Source organism: Heterodontus francisci, unplaced genomic scaffold, assembly GCF_036365525.1.
Source record: "Heterodontus francisci isolate sHetFra1 unplaced genomic scaffold, sHetFra1.hap1 HAP1_SCAFFOLD_58, whole genome shotgun sequence".
NCBI classification, from domain to species: Eukaryota; Metazoa; Chordata; class Chondrichthyes; order Heterodontiformes; family Heterodontidae; genus Heterodontus; species Heterodontus francisci.
Window position 1 is genome coordinate 8,521,054 of NW_027142006.1, and position 25,486 is coordinate 8,546,539.

The following is a 25,486-nucleotide window of genomic DNA, read 5'->3' on the forward strand; positions in this document are numbered from 1 at the left end:
CTGAAATGAATTTGCCAAATGGTTGGGCAAATTGTTACAACCAGCTTTTGAGCAAGTTCTCCACATACACAGTGAAGGATTCCTTCACATTTGCGAATATCATCCAGGACTTGCATATCGATAGCAATGCCGTGTCCATGTGTCATTTGACATTGCTAGCCTATTCACCAATGTACCACTTCAGGAAGCCATAGATATTTGCACTGCAGTGCTATATCATGGCGATCTAGACCCGTCACCATTGTGTGAATCCGTATTCATTGAACTTATGAACTCGGCAACTTGCACAGTTGAGTTCAGTTTTATTGACACCATGTATCGCTGGTGTTGCCATGGGATCCCCTCTCGGCCCAGCTCTCACAAACATCTTTGTTGGATTCCATGACAAACCTGTTTTTAAGGGAATGACACCTAACCTCCGACCTCTTGCATATTTCCAATATGTCGATGATACATTTGCTATATTTGAATCCGCAGCTGCATGAAATAATTTCTTTGCACGTCTTCATGGGCTCCATCCTAGACTCAAATTCACCTTTGCAATGGAGCAGTCAAATGAGCTCCCTTTCCTTGATGTACTAGTTGAGAAATCTGCTAAGGGGTTTTCTACCACGGTCTACCGCAAACCTACCTTCACTGGTCAATGCACGCGTTGGGATTATTACAGATCCACGCGCTAGAAGATTGGTCTTTTCGGCAACCTCATAAATAGGGCTGAGCCATTTGCTCACCATGCAAGCTTGATGCTGAAATAGGGCGAATCAAAGACATCCTGCATTACAATGGCTACACTGAACAGATCATTTCTCACTGTATATCACACAAACTTATAAACGGGCTGAAGGACGTCATTTTGAGCCCTGAAAAGTGCCCAGTCTCCCTCAAATTACCCTGGAAGGGTAATATATCCCCAGTATTTGAGTAACAGGTGAAGCTCGCTGTTTCCTGCTGTTACTATGCAGGAGCAACAAGTGTGGTGTTCACCACTAACAGGATGCTGCTGTCAAGCAAAAGAGATGTCCTGCCTATCACACAAATAAGTAACGTGATATATGAATTTCAATACCAGTGTGATGCTAGGTTTCTAGACCGTACATCCCAAAACTGGCGGATTGTATCAAATAACATGTCCCTTCAGCTGTTCGCAATGGGCCCTACCCAACCAACCCGTGCTTGCAAAACCCAAAACACAGTATCCAACATGAGATGTGATTCCACAATAGGACAACATTTGCTAAATAATTCTCAGTGTGCTAAGAATTACACTGACAACCAATTTAAGACTGTCAGTCGGGCTCGCAGTGTGGTGCATTGGTGTGGACTGTAAGCTACATATATTAATACATAGGGCCCTGTTCTTTGCACACACATTGTGTCAGTTTCAGCTAAACAAAATAAGTGACAGCCATTGACTGGCTCATTCCACAGGGCAATGCCTTGGCCAATCAGAGTTCACTTGCCCACCAATCAGCACTCTCTTCTCATACAGAAGAAAGTTGTTGTCTTCCTTTAAATTGGTATTCTTGTGGAATGCCCTGCTGAGTGCAAGACGAAAACAACTGGCTACCAAAGTTTGGACAACATGTCACTATTTTCACGAAATGATTACTTTTATTTTCAATATAAAAATATAAAGCAATATGAGTGTAACATTTACAGACAAATTCTATTACCTCACATTGCCTGATTCTTTCACACTGACAGACTATGTGAACTACTGTCCCGATTTTGCAGTTCTCATTTCCAGTTAGCAAATGTCAGCAATCTGTGATACAGTGCAGTTTACAGACCAGACCGTCAATCACAACATGCAATAATTGCTCAGCTTATGTTGGACTGGTGGGATTTAGAAATACTAGGAATTGAGATGAGCTGTTATTGTATTTAATTATTTGTTTCATGGGATGAGGACGTCGCCATCCAGGCCAGCATTTATTGTCCATCCCTAATTGCCCATGAGAAGGTGGTGGTGAGCTTCCTTCTTGAACCACTGCAGTCCATGTGGGGTAGGTACACCCACAGTGCTATTAGGAAGGGAGTTCCAGGATTTTGACCCAGCGACAGTGAAGGAATGGCGATATAGTTCCAAGTCAGGATGATGTGTAGCTTGGAGGAGAACTTTCTGGTGGTGGTATTCCCATGCATCTGCTGCCCTTGTCCTTCTAGGCAGTAGAGGATGCAGGTTTGGAAGGTGCTGCCTGAGTAGCCTTGGTGCATTGTTGCAGTGCATCTTGTAGATGGTACACACTGCTGCCACTGTACGTCAGTGGTGAAGGGAGTGAATGTTGTGGACGGGGTGCCAATCAAGCATGTTGCTTTGTCCTGGATGGTGTCGAGCTTCTTGAATGTTGTTGGAGCTGCACCCATCCGGGCAAGTGGATAGTATTCCATCACACTCCAGACTTGTGCCTTGTAAATGGTGGACAGGCTTTGGGGAGTCAGGAGGTGAGTTACTCACCGCATGCTTCGTACCTTCTGACCAGCTCATGTAGTCACACTATTTATAAGGCTACTCCAGTTCAGTTTCTGGTCAATGGGAACCCCCAGGAAGTTGATAGTGGGGGATTCAGCGATCGTAATGCCGTTGAATGTCAATGGGAGATCGTTAGATTCTCTCTTGTTCGAGATGGTCATTGCCTGGCACTTGTGTGGCGCGAATGTTACTTGCCACTTATCAGCCCAAGCCTGGATATTGTCCAGGTCTTGCTGCATTTCTACATGGACTGCTTCAGTATCTGAGGAGTCGCGAATGGTGCTAAATTTTGCAATCATCAGTGAACATCCCCACTTCTGACCTTATGATTGAAGGAAGGTCACTGATGAAGTAGTGAAGAAGGTTGAGCCGAGGATACTACCCTGAGGAACTCCAGCAGTAATGTCCTGAAGCTGAGATGATTGACCTCCAACAATCACAACCATTTTCCTTTCTGCCAGGTACGATTCCAACCAGTGCAGAGTTTTCCTCTTGATTCCCATTGACTCCAGTTTTGCTCTGGCTCCTTGATGCCACACTCAGTCAAATGCTACCTTGATGTCAAGGGCAGACACTCTCACCTCACCTCTTGAGTTCAGCTCTTTTGTCCTTGTTTGAACAAAGGATGTAATGACGTCAGGATCTGAATGGCCCTTGCGGAACCCAATTGAGCGTCATTGAACAGGTTATTGCAAAGCAAGTGCCACTTGATAGCACAGTCGATGACACCTTCCATCACTATACTGATGATTGAGAGTAGACTGATGCGGCAGCAATTGGCTGGGTTGGATTTGTCCTGCTATTTGTGTACAGGACATACCTGGGCAATTTTCCACATTGCCGGGTGGATGCCAGTGTTGTAGCTGTACTGGAACAGCTTGGCTAGGGGCGCGGCAAGTTCTGGAGCACAGGTCTTCAGTACCATTGCTGGAATATTGTCAGGGCCCGTAGCCTTTGCTGTATCCAGTGCCTTCAGTCGTTTCTTGATATCAAGTTGAGTGAATCGAATTGGCTGAAGACTGGCATCTGTGATGCTGGGGACTTCAGAAGGAGGCCGAGATGGATCTTCAACCCGGCACTTCTGGCTGCAGATTGTTTCAAATTCTTCATCCTTGTCTTTTGCACTGATGTGCTGGGCTCCCCCATCATTGAGGTTGGGGATAATAGTGGAGCCACCTCCTCCTGTTGGTTGTTTAATTGTCCACCACCATTCATCATTGGATGTGGCAGGGTGTAGATCTGATCCGTTGGTTGTGGGATCACTTAGCCCTGTCTATTATATGCTGCTTCTGCTGTTTGGCATGAAAGTAGTCCTGGGCTGTAGCTTCATCAGGCTGACGCCTCATTTCAAGGTATGCCTGGTGCTGCTCCTGGCATGCCCTCCTGCACTCTTCATTGAATTAGGGTTGGTCCCCAGCTTGTTGGTAATGTTAGAGTGGGGGAATATGCCGGGCCATGAGGTTATAGAATGTGGTTGACTACAATTCTGCTGCTGGTAATGGTCCACAGCACCTCATGGATGCCCAGTTATACATTGTTAGATCTGTTCAAAATCTATCCCATTAAGCACAGTGGTAGTGGCACACAACACGATGGAGGGTATCCTCAATGTGAAGACGGGACATCATCTCCACAAGGACTGTGCAGTGGTCACTTCTACCAATACTGTCATGGACAGATGCATCTGCGGCAGGCAGATTGGTGAGGATGAGGTCAAGTATATTTTTCCCTCTTGTTCGTTCCCTCACCACCGACTGCAGACCCAATCGAGCAGCTATGTCCTTTAGGACTCGGCCAGCATGGTCAGTAGTGGTGCTACCGAGCCACTCATGGTGATGGACATTGAAATACCCCAGCCAGACTACATTCTGCACCCTTGCCACCCTCAGTGCTCCCTCCAAGTGGTGTTAATCAGTCTTTCGCTGTTACTTGCTGGTTTGCTCAGTACCTTTCTCTGTCTGTTCCTTTCTGGGTCCTGATAATCTCTTCCTGGTTTTCTGTGTGTCTTTCTCTGCCTGCCTCATTGTCAGTGCTGTTACTCAGTGTCCTTGTGTCATTGTACAGTGAGGGTGAGTCTGTCAGCACGTGTGTTGCTGAGTCCGGGATTCTTGAGAAATCCGACGACAATCCTATTTTTGGAAAAACATTGGGGAAATCAACATATTTCACTAACGGGCAGCTAAAATTGGCAATAGTAGTTAGCAGAGTGGCGCAGCGGAAGCGTGCTGGGTCCTCAACCCAGAGGTCAATGGATCGAAACCGTTCTCTGCTATTTATGTTTGGTAGCAATACAAACAGTTCACTTTTGAAGCATCAAGTATTTACCCACAATAACAAGATGCTTCCAAAGGCACTCAATTGCAATCAGCTTCTTCCTTCCAGTGAACACATCAATCAGTAACAAATCACTTTTGCTCACACGAACACAAGCTGCAAACACGGACCAGCCGAGTCTCTCCCACTTTGTCAACCCCTTCCTGCAGAGCCTCCTCTCCACCACCAGATGGTGATGTTGGCCACAATAAAACCAGGACAAATGGTCACAGTGAGGAGACGGTCAGTAACAGAAAATAAAACAATAACAGGGAAAACCTTTGCACAACAACAGGGGACATCTTTACACAACAGAAAACATATTTACTAAACAGGAAATACCTTTAGACAACAGGGAGAATACAATCATACAAATGCCTTGTTTCTCCATCTCAGTCTCGTTGTCTCTCTCTCTGTTCCTCACTTTTGCTTCCTCACAGTCTATTGGTTTTCTCTGTGGTTTTCTCTCTGTCCCGTTGTCGATGGTGTTACTCAGCGTCCTTGTAACATTGTGTAGCCAGGCTGAGCCTCCCAACACCTGTGTTGCTGTAATAAAGTCAGAAAATGCTGAAAATGCTCAGCTGGTCTGGCAGCATCTGTGCAGAGAGAAACAGTTAACAGTTCAGATCTGTTTCCTTAGCTCACATTAACTTTGTTTCTTTCTCCACAGATGCTGCCAGACCTGCTGACTATTTCAAGCATTTTCTGTTTATGTTTCAGATTTCCAGCATCTGCAGTATTTTGCTTTTGTACGTGTGTTGCTATGTCTGGGACTGTTTGAGTGCAATGCTATTGCTTTATAAACAGCGTTGAAACAAACATTTATCTCGCTAACACACAGCACTAATACACAGCTGGATATAAACAGCAGCCTGCAGCAGAGGGCGCACTGGAAGTTTATTAACACAAATAATTCACCAACACTATATTTACTGCTGTCCCCAATGACACCACACTTCATCTTAACACGTTTTACTCTTTATTTACATCAACTTCTTCCTTCCAGTAAACACTTCAATTTGGAACATTGCTTCCAAATCACCTTTATTCACAAACCCAAACACACACCAGTCCAGACTTTCCCCTTTCTGTCAACCCATTCCTGCATCACTGCCTCTCCACCAACAGTTGTTGCTGGAATCATACAATCATAGAATGGCTACAGCACAGAAGGAGGCCATTCGGCCTGTCGAACCCGTGCTGGCTCTCTGTTAGAGCAACTCACCTCATTTCACTCCTCAGTCAGTTCAATTTTGGAGGTGAGAAAACTTCTCAAAAGAATAATTCGGGACAAAATTAATAGTCCCATGGACAAATGTGGGTTAATTCAAGAAAGCCAGCATGGATTTCTTAAGGGAAAATCATGTTTAACTGTCCTGCTGGAGTTTTTTGATGAGGTAACAGAGAGGGATGATGAGGGCAATGCTGTTGATGTGGTGCACATGGACTTTCAAAAGGTCTGGCAGCATCTGAAAGGTCACTGAACTGAAACGTTAACTTTGCTTCTCTCTGTACAGATGCTGCCAGACCTGCTGAGTATTTCCAGCATTTCTTGTTTTCATTATGGCACAGAGTTCCCTTTTCAAACTTACAGAATTAACCACAATAATGTACTCTGAGATTCAAGTGAAATATCAGCCCAATATTTACACACATTATGAGTTTATAAATTTCAGTATTAATTCCCATAGTGCATCCTGACATATACATTAGATATAACATAACATAAGAACAGAAGAAATAGGAGCAGGAGTAGGCCATTCGGCCCCTCAAGCCTGCCCCGCCATTCAGTAAGATCATGGCTGATCTGCCCCAGACCTCAACTCCTCTTTCATGCCAGCTCTTCATAGCCATCAACTCTCCAATATTTCAAAAATCTATTTACATCCTCTTTAAATACTTTCAGTGATTTAGCCTCCAATACTGTCTGGGGTAGATAATTCCAGACATTCACTACCCTCTGAGAGAAGAAATTCCTTTGCATCTCAGTGTTAAATGAGTGTCCCCTTATTCTGTAACTATGTCGCCGAGTTTGAGATTCCCCCACTAGTGGAAACATCTTCTCAACATCTACCCTGTTAATAAAAACAAGAAATGCTGGAAATACTCAGCAGGTCTGGCAACATCTGTGAAGAAAGAAGCAGAGTTAATGTTTCAGGTCAGAGACCCTTCTTCACCCTGTTAAGCCCCCTCAGAATCTTGTACGTTTCAAAAAGATCACCCCTCATTCTTCTAAACACGAATGAATAACCTGTTTTGCCGTTCTTCATAAGTCAACCCCTTCATCCCAGGAATCAGCTGAGTGAATCGCTTTTGAACTCCTCCAATGCCAGTGCATCCTTTCTTAAGTCTAAATCTCAAGTGTAATATCAGATTGAGAGAATCTGAAAGAGAGCATAACCTGAGATACAAACTGAGAATTCAGTTTAAAACTCCCCCGGATTGTGAAACTAAAAGATACAAGAGCAATTCAATTTGTATAGACTGTGCTTTGGATCACATTCCAGCCCTCATACAGTATCAGACTGGAAGATACTGTAGCAATTCCATTAGTGCAGACTCAGCTCTACATTACAGAGCAGGGAACATATTTAAACAACCGGGAACACTTTTACACAAGACGGATCACATTTACACAACTGAGAAGATCTTTACCCAACAGGGAACCATTTTACACAATAACAGAGAACATCTTTACACAACAGCGAATACAGTAACACAACAGAGAACATATTACACAGCAGGAAATATTTTAAAAGAACACAGGGAACATCTTTACACAACAGAGAACACAATTACATAAATCATTGGTCTTTCGCTGTCTCTTGCTGGTTTGCTCAGTACCTTTCTCTGTCTGTTCCCTTCTGGGTCCTGATAATCTCTTCCTGGTTTTCTGTGTGTCTTTCTCTGTCTGTTCCTTTCTGGGTCCTGATAATCTCTTCCTGGTTTTCTGTGTGTCTTTCTCTGTCTGTTCCTTTCTGGGTCCGAATGATCTCGACCCGGTTTTCTGTGTGTCTTTCTCTGTCCGTTCCTTTCTGGGTCCTGATAATCTCTTCCTGGTTTTCTGTGTGTCTTTCTCTGTCTGTTCCTTTCTGGGTCCGAATGATCTCTCCCTGGTTTTCTGTGTGTCTTTCTCTGTCTGTTCCTTTCTCGGTCCTGATAATCTCTTCCTGGTTTTCTGTGTGTCTTTCTCTGTCTGTTCCTTTCTGGGTCCTGATAATCTCTTCCTGGTTTTCTGTGTGTCTTTCTCTGTCTGTTCCTTTCTGGGCCCTGATATTCTCTTCCTGGTTTTCTGTGTGTCTTTCTCTGCCTGCCTCATTGTCGGTGCTGTTACTCAGTGTCCTTGTGTCATTGTGCAGTGAGGGTGAGTCAGTCAGCACGTGTGTTGCTGAGTCCGGGATTCTTGAGAAATCCGACTGCAATCCTATTTTTATAAATAAATTGGGGAAAAGAACATATTTCACTAATGGGCAGCTTAAAATTAAAACAGCAGCTAGCGGAGTGGTGCAGCGGAAGCGTGCTGGGCCCATAACCCAGAGGTTGATAGATCGAAACCATTCTCTGCCATTTATGTTTGGTAATAACACAAACAGCTTACTTTCAAAACTTTAAGTGTTTCCCCATAATAACAAGATGCGCTCGATTGAAATCAGCTTTTTCCTTCGAGTGAACACATCAATCAGTAACAAATCACTTTTACTCACACGAACACAAACTGCAAACACGGACCAGCCGAGTCTCTCCCACTTTGTCAACCCCTTCCTGCAGAGCCTCGTCTCCAGCACCAGATGGTGATGTTGGCCACAATAAAACCAGGACAAATGGTCACAGTGAGGAGACGGTCAGTAACAGAAAATAAAACAATGACAGGGAAAACCTTTACACAACAACAGGGTACATCTTTACACAACAGAAAACATATTTACACAACAGGAAATACCGTTACACAACAGGGAGAACACATTCATGCAAATGCCTTGTTTCTCCATCTCAGTTTCGTTGTCTGTCTCTCTCCGTTCCTCACTTTTATTTCCTCACAGTCTATTACTTTTCTGTGTGTTTTTCTCTCTGTCCCGTTGTCGATGGTGTCACTCAGCATCCTTGTAACATTGCGTAGCCAGGCTGAGCCTCCCAACACCTGTGTTATGGAACATAGAACATAGAACAGTACAGCACAGTACAGGCCCTTCGGCCCACGATGTTGTGCCGAACTTTAAACCTACTCTAAGATCAAAACTACCTACATACCCTTCATTCTACTATCATCCATGTACCTATCCAAGAGACGCTTAAATGTCCCTAATGTATCTGCTTCGACCACCACCGCTGGCAGTGCATTCCACGCACCCACCACTCTCTGTACAAAGAACCGACCTCTGACATCTCCCCAAAACCTTCCTCCATCACCTTAAAATTATGCCCCCTGGTGATAGCCCTTTCCACCCTGGGAAAAAGTCTCTGGCTATCCACTCGATCTATGCCTCTCATCATCTTGTACCCCTCTATCAAGTCACCTCTCATCCTTCTTCATTCCAATGAGAAAAGCCCCAGCTCCCTCAATCTTTCTTCGTAAGACATGCCCTCCAGTCCAGGCAGCATCCTGATAAATCTCCTCTGCACCCTCTCTAAAGCTTCCACATCCTTCCTATAATGAGACGACCAGAACTGAACACAATATTGCAAGTGTGGTCTAACCAGGGCTTTATAGAGCTGCAACATAACCTCGCGGCTCTTAAACTCAATCCCCCTGTTAATGAAAGCCAACACACCTTGCGTCTTCGGAACAACCCTATCAACTTGGGTGGCAACTTTGAGCGATCTATGGACATGGGCCCCAAGATCCCTCCGTTCCTCCACACTACCAAGAATCCTGTCTTTTAGCCTGTATTCTGCATTCAAATTCGACCTTCCAAAATGAATCACTTCACACTTTTCCAGGTTGAACTCCATCTGCCTTTTCTCAGCCCAGCTCTGCATCCTGTCAATGTCCCGTTGCAACCTACAACAGCCTTCCACACTATCCACAACTCCAGCAACCTTCATGTCATCGGCAAACTTGCTAACCCAGACTTCCACTTGCTCATCCAAGTCATTTAGAAAAATCACAAAGAGCAGAGGTCCCAGAACAGATCCCTGCGGAACACCACTGGTCACCGAGCTCCAGGCTGAATACTTTCCATCTACTACCACCCTCTGTCTTCTATGGGCCAGCCAATTCTGTATCCAGAAAGCCAACCTTCCCTGCATCCCATGCCTCCTTACTTTCTGAATGAGCCGACCATGGGGAACCTTATCAAACACCTTGCTAAAATCCATATACACCACATCCACTGCTCTTCCTTCATCAATGTGTTTTGTTACATCTTCAAAGAATTCAATAAGGCTTGTGAGGCATGACCTGCCCCTCACAAAGCCATGCTGACTGTCTCTAATCAAACTATGCTTTTCCAACTAATCATAAATCCTGTCTCTCAGAATCCTCTCCAATAATATGCCCACTACCTACGTAAGACTGACTGGTCTATAATTCCCAGGGTTATCCCTATTCCCTTTCTTGAACAAGGGAATAACATTTGCCACCCTCCAGTCATCTGGTACTACTCCAGTGGACAGTGAGGACGCAAAGATCATCGCCAAAGGCGCGGCAATCTCTTCCCTTGCTTCCCTTAATATCCTTGGGTATATCCCGTCTGGCCTCAGGGACTTATCTGTCCTCATGTCTTTCAAAATTTCCAGCACATCCTCCCTCTTAACATCAACCTGTTCGAGCATATCAGCCTGTTTCACGCTGTCCTCACAAACGACCAGGTCCCTCTCACTCGTGAATACTGAAGCAAAGTATTCATTTAGGACCTCCCCTACCTCCTCCGACTCCAGGCACAAGTTCCCTCCACTATCCCTGATCGGCCCTACTCTCACTCTGGCCATCCTCTTGTTCCTCACATAATTGTAGAACGCATTGGGATTTTCCTTAATCCTACCCGCCAAGACTTTTTCATGTCCCCTTCTAGGTCTCCTAAGTCCATTCTTCAGTTCCTTCCTGGCTACCTTGTAACCCTCTAGAGCCCTGTCTGATCCTTGCTTCCTCAACCTTAAGTAAGCTTCCTTCTTCCTCTTGACCAGCTGTTCCACATTTCTTGTCATCCAAGGTTCCTTCACCCTACCATCCCTTCCTTGCCTCATCAGGACAAACCTATCCAGCAGTCGCAGCAAGTGGTCCCTAAACAACCTCCGCATTTCTGTTGTGCATTTCCCTGAGAACATCTGTTCCCAATTTATGCACCCCAGTTCCTGCCTAATAGCATTGTAATTCCCCCTCCCCCAATTAAATATTTTCCCATCCCGTCCGCTCCTGTCCCTCTCCATGACTATAGTAAAGGTCAGGGAGTTGTGATCACTATCACCGAAATGCTCTCCCACCGAGAGATCTGCCACCTGGCCTGGTTCGTTGCCAATCACCAAATCGAACATAGCCTCCCCTCTAGTCGGCTTATCTCCATCTTGAGTCAGGAAACCTTCCTGGACACACCTGACAAAAACTGTTCCATCCAAACTATTTGCACTAAGGAGGTTCCAATCAATATTAGGGAAGTTGAAGTCACCCATGACAACAACCCTGTTACTTCTGCACCTTTCCAAAATCTGCCTCCCAATCTATTCCTCCGTGTCTCTGTTGCTATTGGGGGGTCTATAGAAAACTCCCAATAAAGTGACTGCTCCTTTCCTGTTTCTGACTTCCACCCATAATGACTCAGTAGACAAACCCTCCTTGATGACCTCCCTTTCTGCAGCTGTGATACTATCCCTGATTAACAATGCCACTCCCCCACCTCTTTTACCTCCCTCCCTATTCCTTTTGAAACATCTAAACCCCGAAATATCCAACATCCATTCCTGCCCCTGTGATCTCCAAGTCTCCATAATGGCCACAGCATCGTAGCTCGAAGTACTGATCCATGCTCTAAGTTCATCACCCTTATTCCTGACGCTGCTTGCATTTAAATAGACACACTTCAACCCATCGTACTGGCTGCAACTTTGCCCTGTCAACTGTCTAACCTTCCTCACAGACTCTCTGCACTCTGTATCTGCCTGATCAACAGCTACCCCATCCACTTATCCATAGCTCCGGTTCCCATCCCCCTGCCAAACTAGTTTAAACCCTCGCAAAGAGCTCGAGCAAACCTCCCACCCAGGATATTGATGCCCCTCCAGTTCAGATGCAACCCGTCCTTCTTGTACAGATCCCACCTTCTCCAGAAGGTATCCCAATGATCCACATAACTGAAGCCCTCCCTCCTACACCAGCTCTGTAGCCACGTGTTCAGCTGCACTCGCTCTCTGTTTCTAGCCTCACTAGCACGTGGCACCGGTATCAATCCTGACATTACTGCTCTGCTCGTCCTGCCTTTTAGCTTCCAACCTAACTCCGATATTCGCCTTTCAGGTCCTCATCCCTTTTCCTAGCTATGTCATTGGTACCGATATGTACCGTGACTTCTGGCTGCTCCCCCTCCCCTTTAAGAATCTTGTAGACTCGATCCGAGACATCAATGACCCTGGCACCAAGGAGGCAACATACCATCCGGGAGTCTCGCTCGCGACCACAGAATCTCCTGTCTGTTCCTCGAACCATTGAATCTCCTCTCACTATCACTCTCCTATTCTCCACCCTTCCCTTCTGAGCTGCAGAGCCAGGCTCAGTGCCAGAGACCTGGCCGCTGTGGCTTTCCCCTGGTTGGTTCCCCCCCCCACAACTGTATCCAAAACGGTATACTTATTATTGAGGGGAACGGCCACAGGGGATCCCTGCACTGTGCGCCTATTCCCTTTCCCTCCCCTGACGGTCACCCAGCTACCTTTATCTTGTGACTTAGGTGTCAGTACTTCCCTATAACTGCTCTCTATCATCCCCTCTGCCTCCCGCATGATCCGAAGTTCATCCAGCTCCAGCTCCAGTTCCCTAACGCAGTCTGTGAGGAGCTGGAGTTGGGTGCACTTCTCACAGGTGAAGTCAGCAGGGACAAAAGTGGTGACTCTTACCTCCACATCCTGCAAGAGGAGCATGCAACTGCCCTAGCTTCCATCCCCTCTGCTCGACATTGACAACAGAGAATAAAAAAATATAAAGGAAAACCTTACCTTACCAAACCCTCCACACAAGAGTACTTTTTTTTGGTTGGAGGAGGAGGATGGGTGGAAACACTACACGTGTAGTGTTTCGGGTTTAGCCACCACGCGAATATATAAGTTCACTTACCCAGCAGTCCCCGTGTCCGCGTCCCCCGAATTGCCAGGTAAGTACTTGATAGTGAAACGTACCTTCCCGGCTGCCCCCTGGCTCGCACTATCACCGCTACTGCTGATCAAAGGTGTTGCTGTAATAAAAACAGAAAATGCTGGAAATGCTCAGTAGGTCTGGCAGCATCTGTGCAGAGAGAAACAGTTAACAGTTCAGGTCTGTTTCCTTAGCTCACATTAACGTTGTTCTCTCTCCACAGATGCTGCCAGACCTGCTGACTATTTCAAGCATTTTCTGTTTATGTTTCAGATTTCCAGCATCCGCAGTATTTTGCTTTTGTACGTGTGTTGCTATGTCTGGGACTGTTTGAGTGCAATGCTATTGCTTTATAAACAGCGTTGAAACAAACATTTATCTAGTTAACACACAGCACTAATACACAGCTGGATATAAACAGCAGCCTGCAGCAGAGGGCGCAGTGGAAGTTTATTCACACAAATAATTCACCAGCACTATATTTACTGCTATCCACAATCACACCACGTTTCATCTTAACACATTTTATTCTTCATTGACATCAACTTCCTGCTTCCAATAAAAACTTCAATTTGGAACACAGCTTCCAAATCACCTTTATTCACAAACCCGAACACAAGCTGCAAATGCTGCAAACACACACCAGCCCAGACTTTTCCCTTACTGTCAACACATTCCTGCATCACTGCCTCTCCACCAACAGTTGCTGCGAGAACCATACAATCATAGAATGGCTAAAGCACAGAAGGAGGCCATTCGGCCTGACGAACCCATGCTGGCTCTCTGCTAAAGCAACTCACCTCGTCTCACTCCCCAGTCAGTTCAATTTCGGTGGTGGGAAAACTTCTCAAAAGAATAATTCAGGACAAAATTAATAGTCCCATGGACAAATGTGGGTTAATTCAGGAAAGACAGCATGGATTTCTTAAGGGAAAGTCATGTTTAACTGTCCTGCTGGAGTTTTTTGATGAGGTAACAGAAAGGGTTGATGAGGGCAATGCTGTTGATGTCGTGTACATGGACTTTCAAAAGGTCTGGCAGCATCTGAATGGTCACTGACCTGAAACATTAACTCTGTTTCTCTCTCCACAGATGCTGCCAGACCGGCTGAGTATTTCCAGAACTTTTTGTTTATATTTCAGATTTCTAGCATCTGCAGTATTTTGCTTTTATTGACTTTCAAAAGAAGTTTGATACAATGCAAAACAACAGACTTGTGAGCAAAGTTATAACTCGTGGAATAAAAGGGACAGTAGTAACATGGATATGGAATTGGCTGAGTGACAGGAAACAAAGAGTAGTGATCAATGGATGTTCTTCGGGCGAGAGGAAGATTTGTAGTGGAGTTCCCCAGGAGTCAGTGTTGGGACCCTTGCCTTTCCTGATATACATTAATGACCTAGACCTTGGTGTACAGGGCAGAATTTCAAAGTTTATGGATGATACGAAAATTGGAAGCATTGTGAACTGTAAGGATGATAGTGTAGAACTTCAAAAGGACATAGACAAGTTGGTGGAATGGGCCGACAGATGACAGGTGAAGTTCAATGCAGAGAAATGTGAATTGATTCATTTCGGTAGGAAGAACATGGAGTGACAATATCGAATAAAGGGTACAATTCTAAAGGGGGTGCAGGAGCAGTGGGACTGGGGTTATATGTCATTGGTTGAGAGAGTGGTTAATGAAGCATACAGTATCCTCGGCTTTAGTAATAGAGGCATAGAGTACAAGAACAAGGAGGTCATGTTGAACTTGTATGAGACACTAGACTCAGCTGAAGTCCTGCATCCAGTTCTGGGTGCCACACTTTATGAAAGATGTGAAGGCATTGGAAAGATTATGGAAAAGATTCATGAGAATGGTTCCAGGGATGAGGAATTTCAGTTATGAAGATAGATTGGAGAAGTTAGGACTGTTTTCCTTGGAGAAAAGAAGGCTAAGAGGAGATTTCATAGTGATATTCAAAATGATGAGGGGTGTGGACAGAGTGGATAGGGAGAAACTGTTCCCACTTGTGAAAGGATCGAGAATGAGAGGGCACAGATTTAAAGTCATTGGTAAAAGAAGCAAAAGCGACATGAGGAAAAACTTTTTCACACAGCGAGTGGTTAAAGTATGAACTGCCTGAGAATGTGATGGAGGCAGGTTCAATTGAAGAATTCAAAGGGGAATTAGACTGTTATCTGAAAAGGAAGAATGTGCAGGATTATGGGGAGAAGACGGGGAAGTGACATGAGGTGAATTGCTCATTTGGAGAGTCAGTGCAGACACGATGGGCCAAATGGCCTCCTTCTGTGCAGTAACAATTCTGTGATTCTGTGATTCCAATATTCAAGTCATTTATATATATGGTGGTCCTGACACTGACCCTTGTGGACATCACTGTTCACCATCTTCCATTCTGAAAAACAACCAAATATCACAACTCGCTTTTCTTGATATTTCATCCATTTTTTAATCGAAGCAGATACTGACCCTCCTATTCCAGGAACCTCAGTTTTGTTACCCAGCCTTTTATGTGGTAGTCTGTCAAACGCTTTCTTAAAATCCATATAGACAACATCCATTGCTTTCCCTTCATCAACCTTTTCTGTTACTTCATCAAAAAAATTAGTTATGTTGGTGAAGAAGTGGAAAGGTGCTGAACCTCTCAGTTTTCGGTCTACCCAAACCAAGTTCAAGGCCTGAATAATGAACCGATTGCCTCATTAGTTCTGTGAATAATACAATGATTTAATAGACAAAGTTTTGAAACATTCCTGCCCATAAATCTTGATAACAGAGAGTGTGTGGATCTCCTGACTCAGAATGTTTAATGGATACAGTCCTCAGATCCGACAAGGAACCCCTGAACATCCACAGTAAAGACAGTCTGGATGAGGAAATGTAAGAGCCGGGAGCTGAAACTCAGGGACGGCCGAGCTCTCCTGTCATTGAGCTTGTGTGTCTGCTCTGCTCGCCGCACTTCCGGCTCTACTTTGTTTCCAATGAAAAGATGAAAAGGGCCGTTCGGTTTTCCTCTCACTGACAGCGTGTTTCATTCGGGTTAATATAACCCGGGACTTTTGCTGCTGAAATGAATTCTGCAAGGTCCCAGCAAACACACCGGCTCCCTCCTTTCTCCCCTCTTTCTATCGGATTGTTTTACCAGGAGGGGCACAATAATAACAAACCCCCTGCAGGGAATGACCGCAAATTGAGCATCTAAATGGGGCAAGTGGGCAGCTTTCTGGGTTCTAGGTTCCCCCTACCCCGCACCTCCCTCCCTCCAGCCCAAGCCCCTCTTCACTTTCTTTGGGACTTTGATGAAGGTGAAATGGGGAAAGTTCCCATTGATGTTTGAATGCTGAATTGCTGCAAAGATCTGCGCACGCGTGACATAACCCCGCCCCCAGTGAGACGTCACAATGAGGAGTGGAGCGCATGCGCATCCTTCCCCAACCCAGTCTGTGAGGCCATTCACTCAATCAGGGGAAGATGCTTTAAATCAGCTGCTAATGGAGACTTCCCGGTCCCGGGGGAAGGGAACAAACAGCATCTGCTTCCAGCAGCCACTGCTTTGGGAGCGTGTCCGCAGATGTGCTCAGAGATTAGCATTGAGTGGTGGGAAGTTGAGGGGGAGTCGGGGAGTGTTTGTAACAGACACTGTGGAGCAGGAGCTGCTCCCGGAACATGGAGTGAGCCGGGGACACGGGGAAGGGAGAGTTCATTCTCGGACAGTGTCTGTACAGGCTCAGGGAGACACAATGGGAAGAAATCACTATTGAAAATCACTGACAATTTCACCACCCAAAGGAGAGGGAATTTTCCTGCTTTAGTTCCAGTCTCTCACTGTTTGTTGGATTGTGAACAGTGGGGGGAAAATAGCCGCAAAATAACGATGTGGACAGTTAGACAAAGAACATTTATTGCAGACACCAGGTGAGAAGTGTGAAAGGCATATTTTAAATAGTGGCTGCTTGTTTTCCGTTGAAATAGAAATGTGACTGTGCAAAGGTCACTGCTCTATCGGACAGTCCCAGTCATTGAGCAGTGCAGGGCTTGTGTTGTTTCTGAATGTCACAAACTTGTTGTAAATCCACTGCAAACACCTGGTAAACAGAAGCTGAATACTGCAGTACTGCAGTGGAGTCAGACACTGACACTGTTTGTGTTTCTGGTTTTCATTTTGTGATTGTTCATCATGATTATTATTGGGACGATTACATTGATCGCTTTTGTATCTTCTACCTCACCAGTTCTTTCATTCCTGCAGGAAAATACATGAAGGAACCTGAATGGATGTGGTGATTCCTCGACATACACTGATCCCAAAGTCGAGAGACACATTTTCAATCCAACAGTCAAACAACAGCAGGAGAGACAGAACTTGTTTCCATTTCACTCCAATTCAGTTCACCTGAAAGGTGGATACATCAATCGCAGTCCAAAAACAAACCCACTATCAGATCTGAATAAACTCTGTCACCATGGTCACATTTTAAATATAAAATCTGAAATAGAACAGACAAAATTTACATGATTGAAAGGTACAGAATGAATGCAAAGAGGATTCAAAGGGGATTTTGACATGGTAAGTGAATGGGCAAGAACATGGCAGATGGAATATAATGTGAATAAGTGTGAAGTTCTCCACTTTGGTCGAATAAACAGAAAGACAGAGTATTTCTTCAATGGTGAGAGGTTGGGAAGTGTTGATGTCCAAAGCGACCTGGGTGTCCTTGTTCATGAGACACTAAAAGCTAGTGTGATGGTGCAGCAATCAATTAAGAAGGCAAATGGTATGTTGGCTTCATTGAAAAGGGATTTGAGTACATGTGTAAAGATGTATTGCTTCAATTATATAAAGTCTAGCTGAGACCGCACCTGGAGTATTCTGTGCAACTTTGGTTTCCTTATCTAAGGAAGGATAGACTTGTCACAGAGGGAGTGCAACAGAGATTCACCAGACTAATCCCCTGGGATGGTGGGATTGTTGAAAGATGAGAGACTGCAGAAACTGGGCCTAAATTCTTGAGAGTTTTGAAGAATGAGAGGTGATCTCATTGAAACAGACAAAATTCTTACAGGGTGTGACAGGGTAGATATGGAAAGGATGTTTCCTCTGTCTAGTGAGTCTAGAACAAGGGGACACAGTCTCAGAATAAGGGCAGGCCATTTGAGACTGAGATGAGCAGGAATTTCTTTACTCAGAGGGTGGGAAATCTGTGGAATTCTTTATCCCCGAGGGCTGTGGAGGCTCAATCATTGAACATATTCAAGATAGAAATCGATAGATTTCTAAATACTAACAAGATCAAGGGATATGGAGATAGCAGGGAAAAATGGCGTAGAGGTAGATGATCAGTCACGATCTGTTTGAATATTGGAGCAGGCTCGATGGGCTGAATGGCCTAATGCCCCTATTTCCTATGATCCTATGAATCCCAATAATGTACATCAGACGTTAGACCAAGTCATGTATTACATACCAGTTCAAAAATCCCACAGAGATTAAGACTGAAAGATACAGTATCAATTCCATTACTACAAAATGAAGGACTTGGAGCTTGCAGACCAGCCCATGTATAAGATTGAAAGTTATATTTTCATTCACAATCGTTTTCACAGAGCTAAATATTAAATACCAATCCACAACTTACACAGGACTACCAAATACAACTTACAACTGTAAAATACAGTTAATCCATATTTTAAATTAAACACAAGGCAAATAAATATTGATCCATCAAGAGAGCGGGAAACAGTGAGAACAATGGAGCATAAAGAGCCCAGGAGAGGGAGCAAGAGTTCCCTCGGAGAGCAGGGAACAGCGAGAGCAGGCGTCAAAAAAGGCAAAGGAATACACAATTAATGGGAGAACACTGAACGGTGTAGAGGAAGTGAGGGACGTTGAAGTGAATGTCCACAGATCCCTGAAGGTCACAGTACAGGTCAATAAGGTGGTTCAGCAGGTATATGGAATCCTTTCCTTTATTAGCTGAGGTATCGAATATAAGGGTGATCTGGGTGTCCATGTCAATAAGTCACTGACAGCTCACATGCGGGTGCAGCAAGCAATTAGGAAGGCTAATAGTATGTTAGGCTTTATCACAAGAGGATTTGAGTACAGGAGTCGTGAATTCTTGCTTCAATTGTTAAGAACCTTGGTTAGACTGCACTTGGAGTACTGTGTGCAGTTTCAGTCCCCTTCCCTTAGGAAGGATATTATTGCCACAGAGGGAGTGCAACGAAGGTTCAACAGACTTGTTCCTGGGATGGTGGGACTGTCCTATGAAGAAAGATTGGGGAAACTGGGACTGTATTCTCTAGAGTTTTGAAGAATGAGAGGTGATAAGATGCAGCTAAGATGTTTTCCTTGGTTGGGGAGTCAAGAACCACGGGACGCAATTTCAAAATAAGGGGGAAGCCACTGAGGACAGAGATGAGGAGAAATGTTGTTACTCAGAGGGTTGTGAATCTTTGGAATTCTGTTACCCAGAGGGCTGTGGAAGCTCAGTCATTGAGTATGTTTAGAGCAGAGATTGACAGATTTCTAAATGCAAATGACATAAGGGAATATGAAGAAAGTGTGGGGAAAAGGGCATTGAAGTGGATGATCAGCCATGATCATATTGAATGGCGGGACAGACTTGATGGGCTGAATGGCCGACTCCTGCTCCTATGTTCCTAACTCCACATGATCGGTGAGGCACAGCCTCAGGCCGACTTGGTGGGCGGTGCAAACGGATATCACTGCTTCTGATCTTCACCAGAACAGAGAATGAGATGTCACATTGATCATCAAACAGACTGTGAGAGAATACACAGAATAAAACACATGGAGAGACACTGTGGAATAACAAATCGATTTGATTGGAATGTTGAATTTTGATTGGAATGATTAAAACAGCAGATTAAATTGGGATTCTCATCATTATATTGATCTGGGACAGAAAAGAGAAACTGATGGAAGAAAGAAGAAAAGAAAAAATGGAACAGTTCAGTTTTTTTCAGTTTTTCCACTCGCCCATCAAAGTTGGATTAAAAAAAGATGCAAATAACAGAGAATTTCACCAAAAAGGGAGATTAAATGCTTCTGAAACCTTGGATCGAAGGATGCCCCAACAGATCACCTGTTTAACTGTCTCCTCACTGGGGGATTTCAATCAATGAGCAATATTATTTTCTACTTTTCTTTTGTTAAATGAAACCACTGCTGTCACTTGGAGTTAATATCCCTGTGTTCCAACTCCTGAATAATAAAATTGTGAGTTTCTTGATATTTTCAGGACAAAGTTCCTGCTGAAAGAACTAAGAACTCTTTTCTAATTTACACAATACTATATACACAGTCATCAAGCCTCCTAAACTAGCATCCTTGCTGCTGCTCTCTCTTCTCCCAAACCTCATCTCATGTGACTGTTACATCATCACTCTGACAGTGGGAGGGGTTGATCCCACTGTCTTCAGCATTAACCCATTACATCCTTATACTGCACTGTCTGTCCAAGAAAACGGGTGGAGGGAACTTGATTTATCGAAACAGTAACAGCTGCCAGTTGAAAATCAACTCAATCCCATCAGAGATGGGATTGTTCCTGACTGGCAAATATTCCAAACCTCAGATCAACCCTCCCTCTTGCGTCATGTCCCAGTCTCGGTTAAAAGCAACACATATCGACTCAAACACTCTGAAACATACAACGTGGTCACACTTTCCTTCAGTGAGATTAATGTCTAGCTGTTTTCCAGATTGAATGCAACTGTGAACAAATTTCTGTCAAAGGAGTTGCCTTTGGTGTATCAGCACTGAATTTCTGAAGGAGGAACAGCCATTCCAAATTCACATCCTTCACAAAGGCTGTATTTTTCTGTGACTGAAACTCAACATGTAATTTGAATTCTGAGTTGAAGTTCACAAGACACAGATGTAAACGTAGGTAAGGAAACTTCTAAAGCATGTTGCTACTGTGAATTAAGGCTCTGCTGGGAGTTGAATTCAAGATTTCTTGTTTGTTAGGTAGGTGTTTTAACCAATTAAGCTACAGAGCCAGAGCACAGATGTGTGTGCAATTGAAATCAGAGGAGGGCACTATTTATTCTCATCCCATTTCTCCACAGGTCACAACATATTTTAACTTTTCCCACTTACTGAAACAGTCAATCATATACTCTATTTTTCCCAGTACTGAGAATGAATGTTTTGGAAGAAAATACATACATTCAATTGTTTCTGAAAGGTTACAGAACACAACATGTGAGTAATATTCCCCATGGCTTTCTCAGCACTGATGGATTGTGAAGCGGGAGACCGCCAGAAGTCCCACTGAGCCGCACAGACCCTGAGCTGAGAATGAAATGAGATAAAGTTCAATCTTTCACAGCGAGATGCTGCAGAGAGTTAAGATTCCCGAATCAAAGTGAGACTTTCTCATACTGTTGTTGAATTTCATGTCAAACACTCCTTGTACTCTCTGCTAATGAAGCCTAAAAAAAGGGAAAAACAGAATGGCACTCAAACTCACAACCCTGAGATTAAAAGTCTCATGTTCGACTGACTGAACTGTCACTTCTACTCAGTCTCTTATTGGATGGATGCAACTGTATGCTCCAATGCAGGGGCGGCTTTCAAATCCTCCCATGGATCCACATGTCAGTCTGAGTGACATGTTGTAGCCTCAAGCAAAGGAAATCTGCTCACTTTCAAAACTATCAGTGAGTTGAAGCTGATTACGATCAACATCATCAGAGGTCAGAACTACCTGGTGAACGAAAATACCCTGAAGATGGATCCACAATTATTCAAACATATCAAAAAAGTGTAAAACAAGAAAATCGATGAGTTAATCCAAACCAAACAACAGAAACACAGAAGAATCCATTCCATACCAGATACTAGTCGTGTTGTTTTGCATCCAGCTCTCAGTTACTGCTCCACCTTCATACACACACTTGGTGATCTGTACATTTTGTTCATTTCAATTTTGTCGACAGGCTCTTTGAATCCAGTTCTCTGGTCGTCAAACAGGCTTCGTATGAAAGTCAATTCCGCTTTCTTTAAGGCTGCAACCAATCAATGACCTTCAACTAAAAACACAAATGAAAATGGGCTCGTCGGGCAGTTGAACCCGAGACCCCTCGCATGCTTGTCAATTGTACACCCAAAGCGAGAATCATGCCCCTAAACCAACAAGCCACTTACAGTATGTGTTTTTTTAGCTCCTGTGGAAAAGCTGTTCTTCCATGTTTTTTTCAGATCAAAACAACATCCTGTAAATGCTGAAATCATAACAGAAAGTGTTGGAAATGTTCAGCAGCTCTGGCAGCATCTGTGGAGAGAGAAACACAGCTAACGTTTCAGGGTGTTCACCTTTTGTTTGAGGCATCCTTTCAGACTGCTTCTGTCCATCCAATCTCACTTTCTATTCTATCCACATTCGAACCATTCACTATGTAAATACATTTTTCATGAATTCCTCATTTCTTTTATGAATGACAATTTCATATTTCCAACCCTTGCTTCAGACACCACCACAAGTGGAATCATGGCTCCATCTACCCAATCAAACACCTTCACTATTTCCTCACATTGCAATGTTTCTTTAACCCTGACAGACTGTGGAGTTTCTGCTGCTTAATTGCCGTTCTTGTTTCCTGCCAGTAGATGTCACCTCACTCCAATACAGTGAAGTTTACAAATCTGAGAGAGACACAACAGGAAATAATTGTTCACATTATAGTGAATGTGTGGGATTTAGTAACACTAGGAGTGGAGACGAGTTATTATTGCATTTTGTCAAAACAAACATAACTTATAATGTTGTGTTAAATCCGTCACTCTGTTGTCTTGACTCTGCGAGTGACTTAGAGTCATCGAGTCATTGAGTCATTTGTGGTATAGAAGGAGGCCATTCGCCCCGTCGAGTCCTGGCCGGCTCTCCAGGGAGCGATCCAGTCAGTCCCACTCGTCTGCTCGATCCCCGTAGCCCTGTAAATTTATTTCCTTCAAGTGCCCATCCAAATTCCTTTTGTAATCATCGATTGTTTCCACTTCCTCCACCCTCATGGGCAGTGAGTTACAGATCATCACCAATCACTGTGTAAAAAGGTTCTTCCGCACATTCCCCCCGCATCTCTTGTCCAAAACCTTCAATCTGTGTTCCCTAGTCCTTGCACCAATAGTTAATGGCAACAACTTTTCCTTGCCAACTTATCTAAAACTGTCATAGCCTTATACACCTCTATCAATTCTCCCCTCAATCTCCTTTGATACAGGCAGAACAACCCTAGCTTTTCCAGCCTAACCTTGAAACTATAATCCTCTATTCCTGGAACCATTCTGGTAAATCTCCTCTGCATCCTCTCAAAGATCCGCACATTCTTTCTAAAGTGTGGTGAGCAGAACTGAACGCAACATTCCAATTGGGGCCAAACCAGAGCTTTATGAGTTTCAGCATAATTCCCCTGCTTTTGTACTCAATGCCTCTATTTATAAAGCCCAAGATCCCATCTACTTTGCTCACCACTCTCGCAATATGTCCTGCCAACTTCAAAGATTGATGGACATGCACCCAAGTCCCTCTACTCCTGCACATTCTTCACAACTGTAGCATTGCGTATCTATTGCCTCTCCCTATTCCTTCTGCTAAAATACATCACCTCACATCAGTCACTATTAAATTCCATCTGCCACTCGTCTGCCCATTCTGCTAGCCGATCACTGTCCTGTTGCGAGCAGTTCATATCATCCTCACTGTTTGCCACTCATCCAGGTTTGATGTTATCGGCATATTTTGAGATTCTACTCTATATTTCAAGATCCAAGTCATTTATCTGGAGCAAAAAAAGCAGTGGTTCTAGCACTTACCCCTGGGGAGCACCACTGTCGACTATCCTCCAGTCTGACAAAGAACCATTGACTACGACTCACTGTTTTCTATCCATAAGCCAATTTTCCATCAAATTGGACACTGATCCTCCTATTCCATGAACCTCAATTTTGTTAACCACCCTTTTATGTGATACCTTATCAAAAACTTTCATAAAATCCATATAAACAACATCCACTGCATTCCCTTCATCAACCAGCTCTGTTAGTTCATCAAAAAATGCAGTAAGATTAGTCAAGCATGAAACTTCCATTTCTCAATTCATGCTCGCTCTCCTTAATTAACTCAAACCTCTCCAAGTGACTGTTGATTTTTTCCCTGTTTATTGTTTCTAAAACCTTACCCACCACTACTGTTAATCTAACTGGCCTGTAGTTACCCGGACTGTCCTTACACCCTTTCTTGAATAAGGGTGCCATATTTGCCACTGTTAAATCCTCTGGCCCCTCCCCTGTTTCCAGGGAAGATTATAGCAAGCCCTTCCGTTATCTGCATCAGCATTTCCTTTTGCAACCTGGGATGTAAGACATCCGGACCTGGTGATTTACATACCCTAAACATAGCCAGTCTTTTTAGTACCTCCCTCTCTCAATCTGTATCCTATCCATTGCCTCTACTCTCTCCGCTTCGACTGATAGTTTGTCAGATTCCACTTCCTTAGTGATCACTGATACAAAGTACTCATTAAGTATATTAACATTGCCCAGCACCTCTCAGCAAACACTATCGTCTTTGTCCTTAATAAGGTCCCACTCCACCTCTTACTACCCACTTATTACTTATATACCGCTCAAGGACTTTTGGGTTGCCTTTCATGTTGACTGCCAGTCTCTTCTCATTGAAATAGAGGATAAGCTAAATATAGAAGATATAAATATTTCACATCCTTGGGTGAGGTGGAACTTTTTATGCCGTGGGTGGTGGAAGCAGAGACAATCAATGATTTGAAAAGGAAATTGGATGGATACTTGAAGGAAAGAAACTTGCAGGAGGAAAGGGACCGAGCTGGTGAGTGGAACTGACTAGATTGCTCCGGGGAGAGCCAGCATGGACGTGATAGGCCAAACGACCACCTTCTATGCTGCAAATGACTCTGTGTTGTTTCTCAAATCCAATCCACTGGTGCTTGTTAAATAATTTCAAAGCAAATTGTGCAACTGGAAAATCAGAACCAAAGCATGGGACGCATAAAGAATTGAAATTGCCTTTAGATCTTCAATCTAACACTCCCCCAACTGAGCTATTTCAGCCCCACATTGTTAATGTCTTTGTGTCCTTGTTTTGGAAGAAAATACATACATTCAATTGTTTCCGAAAGGTTACAGAACACAACATGTGAGTAATATTCCCCATTGCTTTCTCAGTACTGATGGATTGTGAAGTGGGAGACAGCCAGAAGTGCCACCGAGCTGCACTGACCCCGAGCTGAAAATGAAATGAGATAAAGTTCAATCATTCACAGCAGAGAGTTAAGAGTCCCGAATGAAAGTGAGACTTGCTCATACTGTTGTTGACTTTCATTTCAAACACTCCTTGTAATCTCTGCTAAT

At 44.0% G+C, this 25,486-nt stretch overlaps 1 non-coding gene across 1 annotated transcript; it reads left to right on the plus strand.

Annotated features, from left to right (window-relative positions):
• The first annotated feature begins 4,673 nt into the window (after window positions 1–4,673).
• Window positions 4,674–4,745, plus strand: trnae-cuc (transfer RNA glutamic acid (anticodon CUC)). The gene has a single exon. It is a non-coding gene; the product is annotated as a tRNA-Glu (tRNA).
• Window positions 4,746–25,486: the final 20,741 nt, after the last annotated feature.